Raw genomic sequence first — 9080 nt, 5'->3', positions numbered from 1 at the left:
AAAGAAAGGATCAATAGGGACACTTTCTATGATGTCTATAGGAAGGGGTCATATCAGCAGGTGATGTTATAAGCAAAGAAAGGATCAATAGGGACACTTACCATGATGTCTATATCGAGGGGTCATATCAGCAGGTGATGTTATAAGTAAACAAAGGATCAATTTAGACACTTTCTATGGTGTCTATAGGAAGGGGTCATATCAGCAGGTGAAGTTATTAGCAAACAAAGGATCAATAGGGACACTTTCTATGGTGTCTATATCGAGGGGTCATATCAGCAAGTGATGTCATAAGTAAAGAAAGGATCAATAGAGACACTTTCTATGCTGTCTATATCGAGGGGTCATATTAGCAGATGATGTTATCGGTAAAGAAAGGATTAATAGGGACACTTTCTATGATGTCTATAGGAAGGGTCAAATCAGCAGGTGATGTTATATGCAAAGATCGGATCAATAGAGACACTTTCTATGGTGTCTATAGGAAGGGGTCATATCAGCAGGTGATGTTATAAGCAAAGAAAGGATCAATAGGGACACTTTCTATGATGTCTATATCGAGGGGTCATATCAGCAGGTGATGTTATAAGTAAAGAAAGGATCAATTTAGACACTTTCTATGGTGTCTATAGGAAGGGGTCATATCAGCAGGTGATGTTATTAGCAAACAAAGGATCAATAGAGACACTTTCTATGGTGTCTATAGGAAGGGGTCATATCAGCAGGTGATGTTATAAGTAAAGAAAGGATTAATAGAAACACTTTATATAGTGTCTATAAGAAGGGGTCATATCAGCAGGTGAAGTTATTAGCAAACAAAGGATCAATAGAGACACTTTCTATGGTGTCTATAGGAAGGGGTCATATCAGCAGGTGATGTTATTTGCAAACAAAGGATCAATAGAGACACTTTCTATGGTGTCTATAGGAAGGGGTCATATCAGCAGGTGATGTTATAAGTAAAGAAAGGATTAATAGAGACACTTTCTATGGTGTCTATAAGAAGGGGTCATATCAGCAGGTGATGTTATAAGTAAAGAAAGGATCAATAGAGACACTTTCTATGGTGTCTATAGGAAGGGGTCATATCAGCAGGTGATGTTATAAGTAAAGAAAGGATTAATAAAGACACTTTCTATAGTGTCTATAAGAAGGGGTCATATCAGCAGGTGATGTTATAAGTAAACAAAGGATCAATAGAGACACTTTGTATGGTGTCTATATGAAGGGGTCATATCAGCAGGTGATGTTATAAGTAAATAAAGGATCAATAGAGACACTTTCTATGGTGTCTAAATGAAGCGGTCATATCAGCAGGTGATGTTTTAACAAAAGAAAGGATCAATAGAGACACTTTCTATGGTGTCTATAGGAAGGGGCCATATCAGCAGGTGATGTTATAAGTAAACAAAGGATCAATAGAGACACTTTCTATGGTGTCTATAGGAAGGGGTCATATCAGCAGGTGATGTTATAAGTAAAGAAAGAATCAATAGAGACACTTTCTATGGTGTCTATATGAAGGGGTCGTATCAGCAGGTGATGTTATAAGTAAAGAAAGGATCAACAGAGACCCTTTCTATGATGTCTATATCGAGGGGTCATATCAGCAGGTGATGTCATAAGTAAAGAAAGGATTAATAGAGACACTTTCTATGATGTCTATAGGAAGGGGTCATATCTGCAGGTGATGTTATAAGTAAAGAAAGGATCAATAGAGACACTTTCTATGCTGTCTATATCGAGGGGTCATATCAGCAGATGATGTTACAAGTAAAGAAAGGATCAATAGAGACACTTTCTATGATGTCTATAGGAAGGGGTCATATCAGCAGGTGATGTCATAAGTAAAGAAAGGATCAATAGGGACACTTTCTATGGTGTCTATAAGAAGGGGTCATATCAGCAGGTGATGTTATAAGCAAACAAAGGATCAATAGAGACACTTTCTATGATGTCTATAGGAAGGGGTCATATCTGCAGATGATGTTATAAGTAAAGAAAGGATCAATAGGGACACTTTCTATGATGTCTATAGGAAGGGGTCACATCAGCAGGTGATGTTATAAGTAAAGAAATGATAAAAAAAGACACTTTCTATGCTGTCTATATCGAGGGGTCATATGAAAAGATGATGTTATAAGTAAAGAAAGGGTCGACAGGGACACTTTTTCTATGGTGTCTATATGAAGGGGTCATATCAGCAGGTGATGTTATAAATAAAGAAAGGATCAATAAAGACACTTTCAGAATTGTTTATAGGAAGAAGTCATATCAGCCGATGAGGTTAGAAGTAAAGAAAGGGCTAAAAGAGACACTTTATATATATATATGGTCCATCTTTCACAAAAAAATACCGAAAGAATTTAGTATAATTTTACAAAATATTCATCATGTCTTGTGCAGAAAATATTTAACCACATCTACATCATGGTGTCATCTTTTATCCCAATTTAATATTGTTACTTAGGAATAATGTTAAAGCGTAATGGCAACTTTAATTTAGCGGTATCCTTACCAATGGAAAAAGCTAGAAAAGCATGTTTTAAGATTAAGAAAACAATATGATTGGATAATCCTTGTAAACTTTTAGAAAAAATATTTGATTCATATTGCTGTATTGTAGTGAGATTTGTGGTGTTTTTGATAATTCGGGAGACAATTCCATTTTGGAAAAAATCCATATGAAATCATAAAAGAAATTCTAGGTGTAACTGTTCATTGCAAAGCAATTAATGCTGCTTTATTCTAGAGCCGAACTTTGCACGCTACCGTTGTGGTAAAAAAATCTCATTTTATTTATTAATTTTTTTTAACATAAAAAAATAATGTTTAGGTCTGAAAACACACTAAATCTTGTATCCAAATTTTTCTGGCAACTGAAAAAAAAGAACCCGTGCACAAATAAATGTATTCTATTTTAAACAATCTAGGATTTTCAAACCTAGCTGGGGGGAAGTTGTCTATATTAAACAATGTTTAACCAGACTTAGTATTAAACAACGATTAATTAATCAGTGCACACAGGATCAATCACTGATCAGCATGAGGCTGTCACAACGACAGCAAGCCGGATTTATTAACATTTATCTGTGTCCTGTGAATATCACAAGAACCATAACTGATGAACGGTGAAAGTGAAAATCGTCAATATCAAATTTGACCTCCATTTTGTCATCATATCATATCAACATATTAAAATTTGAAAAGCTTAGGTTGAATGGTTGAGGTTCATGAATAAATGCAACAACATGAATGGAAACGCCATTTTTCGATCTTTCAAGAACCATAACTCCTGAACGGTAAAAGTCAAAATCGACATTAAAATTTTAAAAGCTTAGGTTGAATGGTGCATGAGTAAATGCAACAACATGAATGGAAACGAGCTTTGGTTGAACAGTTCATGAGTAAATGCACGGACAACATTTGGTTGCCGCCCGTTCGACCGACCGCCCGACTGCCCGCCGTACATCCCCAAATCAATAACCGACATTTTTGTCACAAAAATTCGGTTAAAAATGCACGATTCATCCAAACTAAAACTTTATCAACAATTTCATAATTCAAGTCAGCGTAGTTGTTATGTTGATGTTCTAAGTAATAAATTAGAAAGGTTATTTCTGTGTAAAATAAGGTTAAGTGCACACAATCTTGCTAAATTGAAAGGGCGACATTTAGTTTTACCCATGAACCGATGAACGAGTTTGTAATGTATGTAAATCGGGTGAGGTAGAAGATGAAAATCACTTTTTATTGAAATGTGAAAAAAAATATTTTAACTACATGCAGAATAAACTTTAAACTATTATATTAAATATACTTCCTACATGTTGTTGTGAAAATCAGCTTAATATTAAAAGCTGCATGAATAGTAATTCTTTAAAAGTCCTGAAAGTTCTTATCTACATAAATATCTGGTATATAGAAATGTGAATTTGGCTTCTTTTAAAACTATAACATATTTAATTATGTTGTTACAATGTATAATGTACTGAAATATGGGCCTTTGCCAATTATTGTAATTGTGTTTGTGCCAATAAAGTATTTGTATTTGTATTGTATTTGTATTTGAATTTATTCTGATATAAGAGCAAAGTCCCGTAAGACCCCTTTTAATATTTTAAAGAATGATTATATTTGTGTTAAACCCCAAAAGTGACTCAGGAACTGCAGGAATATGATCACTTTTGTCTTTGAACCGACAGTAAAGTCCCTGAGAATGTTGGGCGTTCTTTGGATGAATAAATACGCAGCCACGTCGAGTCAGAAAGGAGATTTTGCATCCTTTGTCTCACGATGAGATAAAATGCCAGGCTCTCTGTACGTTAATAGCCCTTGGAAGAACTTCTCCTTGCAGGGTCTGGAGGTGGGCTGTTGCAAGGCTAAATTTCAATTTCTCTATCCAATATACCCTCATTTTCCAGTGTAATTTCAAATTTGTCGACATTGATTTCGATTAAGACCTCCCGATTGTATTAATGATTATTGATTTGATATCATCATGAGCATGCATGAAATATTTGATGCTGAACGTAAAACAAACCACAATCAATTAATTTAATATTACTGTATCAGTGTAAATTAAATATATTTCTTCTGCTAGTGTTGTGGGGGTATACAATACAATAATACAATAATAATTTATTAACGTCTCACCATCAATAATATAGTATACACAATTCACATTATAAAAGGAAACCTTAAAATTATTAATGCCATTTTAAAAAGAATTATGAGAGACGGATTAAAAAGGAACTATAGTATTTACAAATTTCCAAAAAGCTATTATAAAACAAGTTAAATATTAAAACATATTTACATCAATTATAGGTATAAAAACCCGTCTTCTACGATCTAAAATAAGTTTGCAGGTTTTGACACATTTTTGTCGAGCCTTCGACTTTAGTCGAAAAAGCGAGACTAAGCGATCCTACATTCCGTCGTCGTCGGCGTCGTCGTCGGCGGCGTCCACAAATATTCACTCTGTGGTTAAAGTTTTTGAAATTTTAATAACTTTCTTAAACCATACTGAATTTCTACCAAACTTGGACAGAAGCTTGTTTATGATCATAAGAAAGTATCCAGGAGTAAATTTTGTAAAAATAAAATTCCATTTTTTCCGTATTTTACTTATAAATGGACTTTGTTTTTCTGCGAGGAAACATTACATTCACTCTGTGGTTAAAGTTTTAAAAATTTTAATAACTTTCATAAACTATCCTTGATTTGTACCAAACTTAATTGGACAGAAGCTTGTTTATGATCATAAGATAGTATCAAGAAGAATATTTTGTAAAAATAAATTTCCACTTTTCGGTATTTTACTTATAAATGGACTTAGTTTTTCTGCGAGGAAACATTACATTCACTCTGTGGTTAAAGTTTTTAAAATTTTAATAACTTTCATAAACTATCCTTGATTTGTACCAAACTTGGACAGAAGCTTGTTTATAATCATAAGATAGTATCAAGAAGAAAATTTTAAAAAAATAAATTTCCACTTTTCCGTATATTTACTTATAAATGGACTTAGTTTTTTTGCCAGAAACAAAACATTCACTCTGTGGTTTAAGTTTTTAAAATTTTTATAATGTTCTTAAACTATCCTGGATTTCTACCAAACTTAGACAGAAGCTTGTTTCTGATCATAAGATATTATTCAGAAGTAAATTTTGTAAAAAAAAAATTCGCTTTTTCCGTATTTTACTTATCAATGGACTTCCAGTTAACATTACATACAGTCTGCAGTTAAAGTTTATACAACATTTATTAGATTCATAAACTATCCTGGATTTTTTACCAAACTTGGAAGCTTCTTTCAATCAAAAGACAGTATCGAGAGGGAAATTTTTATTGATGTTTTTCCTCATTTTGTTGAGTCTGCGATTAACAGCAAAAGTAGGCGAGACACTGGGTTCCGCGGAACCCTTACAAATTTTTGTATCACATTAATATTTTCACTCGCTAAAATAAATGAAAGTTTCAAGGAATTCGGCAATAGACTAAAATTTTCGTTTTCAAAGTTTAAAATCTTATACAGTTCGTCTCTAAGATCGTCGTACAACGGACATACAGTCAATACATGCTCCTCCGTTTCAATTATATCGTCACAAACAAAACAAGTTCTTTGATCTATTGGAAGACTCTCGTAGCGTCCTGTCTCCACCCGTATTGGGACAACACCACAGCGAAACTGAGAGTCAGTTTATGTTGAATAATTGAAAAAATAGTGATATCAAGGTTAGTACTCTATAAAAATATATGTGAATAAAATGCATAATAATTGTATGTATTGATACAAATTATAAAATACATTTACACCATGATTACATTGAAAGTGTAAGGATACCCTACATTTATCATGATAATCATGTTCACTGTGAACGAAGTCAAATTTTAGAATGACTATCCTCCCCCTTTTTACATCTTGTAAATTACTCAAATGATCGTTTTGCATTCATTATAAAATCATAGATAAAATTATATTAATTGTGTGGCAAACTTCTTTTAGTGGTGTCCAAACAATAAAATTTTAAGAAAAAAATAACCTATTTCCTCCTTTTAGTTTAAATAATTTCATTTCACTTGTTTTTTATCGTTGCAAGATTAATACAATTTATTGTTTCCCAAATCAATATTTTATGTACTATAAAAAAGACAAAAACTCTTAAAAGTAAATTCAAATTTTACAAACCATTTAAATCACACTTTCCAGCAATCTTACATAACTAATGCTAGCTGTTATTTAACTTAATTAATAAAGTAACATGGCATTAATTTTTAATTTACAACCTGTTAGTGTACAAAGGGAAGCAACTTTAGTTGTTCTACGTAGGGGTAAAATTGGCAGGTTAATGGTGCAAAATCAGCAGGTGCCATATCAGCAGATGAGTGATCTAGACCCGTCTCGATTCAACAGCAGCATTATTCTCATAACCCCACACTTCACAACCATAAAGTAGAATTGGAGAAACCATAGTATCAAACATTTTAAGTTGGATATCAATAGGTAAACCTAAGGATCTACATTTTCTCAACATACTATACATTGCTTTTCTACCCTGATCCAACAATTTAATTCTGTTTTTGGAAAAAGATCCATTTGACATAAAAAATTATACCTAAATACACAAAGTCATCTACAACATTTAAAATTTCACCATTTAATACAGGTTTGTCAATAATTTTACGTTTATTAAATATAACAACTTTTGTCTTTGAAGCATTAATTTCTAAATTCCATGTCTTACAATACAAGTACATTGCGTTAAGAGCAGTTTGTAATTCTACCTTGGATTCAGCTAAAATAACAGTGTCATCAGCATATAACAACAAGTATAATCTTAAATAAACAGAAATTTCATCAGTATCAAGTACTAGGTGAGTTGCATCACATACATCAGATAGACCATCATAAGCTTTGGAAATAAACTCTACCAGGTCATTTAAAAACAGTGAAAAGAGTACAGGAGACAGATTTTCACCTTGACGAACACCAATATTACTTTGAAAATATTCAGATAACTTTGAACCTTGCCTAACACAGGATTTAGCATTTTCATACATAGCATGTATAATAACAAACATATTTCCATCAACACAGTTTTGCAACAATTTACACCATAATGCTATTCTATTAACAGAGTCAAATGCCTTTCGGTAATCAACAAATGCACAATACAATGGTTTTTTACGATACAAATATAGCTCAACTAAGCATTGAAGATTAAAAATGTGATCATAAGTACCATAATTTTTCCTAAAACCTGCCTGTTCTTCGCAGAGAACATTCATATTTTCTAAGTAACAATTTAATCTGTTATTCAATACAGTTGTAAAAAGTTTACCATAACAGCTCAGAATAGTTATACCCCTATAATTATCAGGGTCGGCCATGTCACCTTTACCCTTATAAATTGGACATATAATACCAACTGCATGACCATAGGTCAGGAATTTTTCCAGATTTAAAAACAATGTTAAACATTTTTACATATATATCAATCATTTTCTGACATGAATTTTTTCAAAAATTCATTTAATATCAAATCTGTACCACTTGATTTATTATTTTTCAATGACCAGTCACAGCAGCGAAAGTAGAAAAAGTGAAAAGACCGGTTATATCAACAGCTGGAACTAGTGAGGAATGGGCATATTTTGAATCACGGTGGTCTGATTATGTTGAAGCAACAAAAATTGCCGGTCGTGAAAAGGTAGTTCAGCTTCTAGAATGCTGCGATGAGCAGCTACGCAAGGACTTGACACGATCAGCAGGGGGTAGTCTAACGAACAAACCTGTACAAGAAGTGTTAGCCGCAATCAAGAAACTTGCTGTTCGTGAAGAAAATACGATGGTGGCCAGAGTCACACTTCATAATATGCGCCAAGACCGTGACGAACCAGTGCGTAGCTTTTGTGCACGTTTGCGAGGACAAGCCGGTGTTTGCAAATTCTTCATACAGTGCCCTACTTGTAACACAGATGTGAACTATACAGACACCATTATTCGGGACGTTCTTGCACGAAGTATTTCCGATCCAGAAATCCAACTAGATCTCCTCGGTGACAAAAACCAAGACATGACCCTTGAAGAAGTCACTCAATTCGTTGATGCAAAAGATTCAGGGAAACGTTCTGCATCTAGATTACTCGATTCTCAAACAGTTCAAGCAGCTAGCAGCTCTTATAAAAAGGCAAAACAGACAGCCGTGAGGGACAAAAATGAAGTTTGTACATATTGTGGTAAAAAGGGACACGGCAAAAGTGTTTTTTTTTTTCCTTCTTTAATCTTACCCAGATTGGGTTAAGGTGCTTCATATTCACACTTGTTCATTGTTGCTTATTGATACCATGTTTGGTATAATTGTATATTAGATCTATTGCATTATTGAGGCCCTTCATGGGGGGGTCCTAGTAATCACATAATCACCATTTTTTTGCCAATATAATCACATAATCATTAAATATTTGCTTATCTTTAGTAATCAAATAATCATAAACTAAAAATACAGTCCTAGGTAATCAAATAATCATGAAATATTTGGCTTAATAATCAAATAATCATTAAAAAAACGGCC

The sequence above is a fragment of the Mytilus galloprovincialis genome, chromosome 2 (genome assembly GCF_965363235.1).
Source record: "Mytilus galloprovincialis chromosome 2, xbMytGall1.hap1.1, whole genome shotgun sequence".
NCBI lineage: Eukaryota > Metazoa > Mollusca > Bivalvia > Mytilida > Mytilidae > Mytilus > Mytilus galloprovincialis.
Note: the sequence above shows the minus strand (reverse complement) of the source record.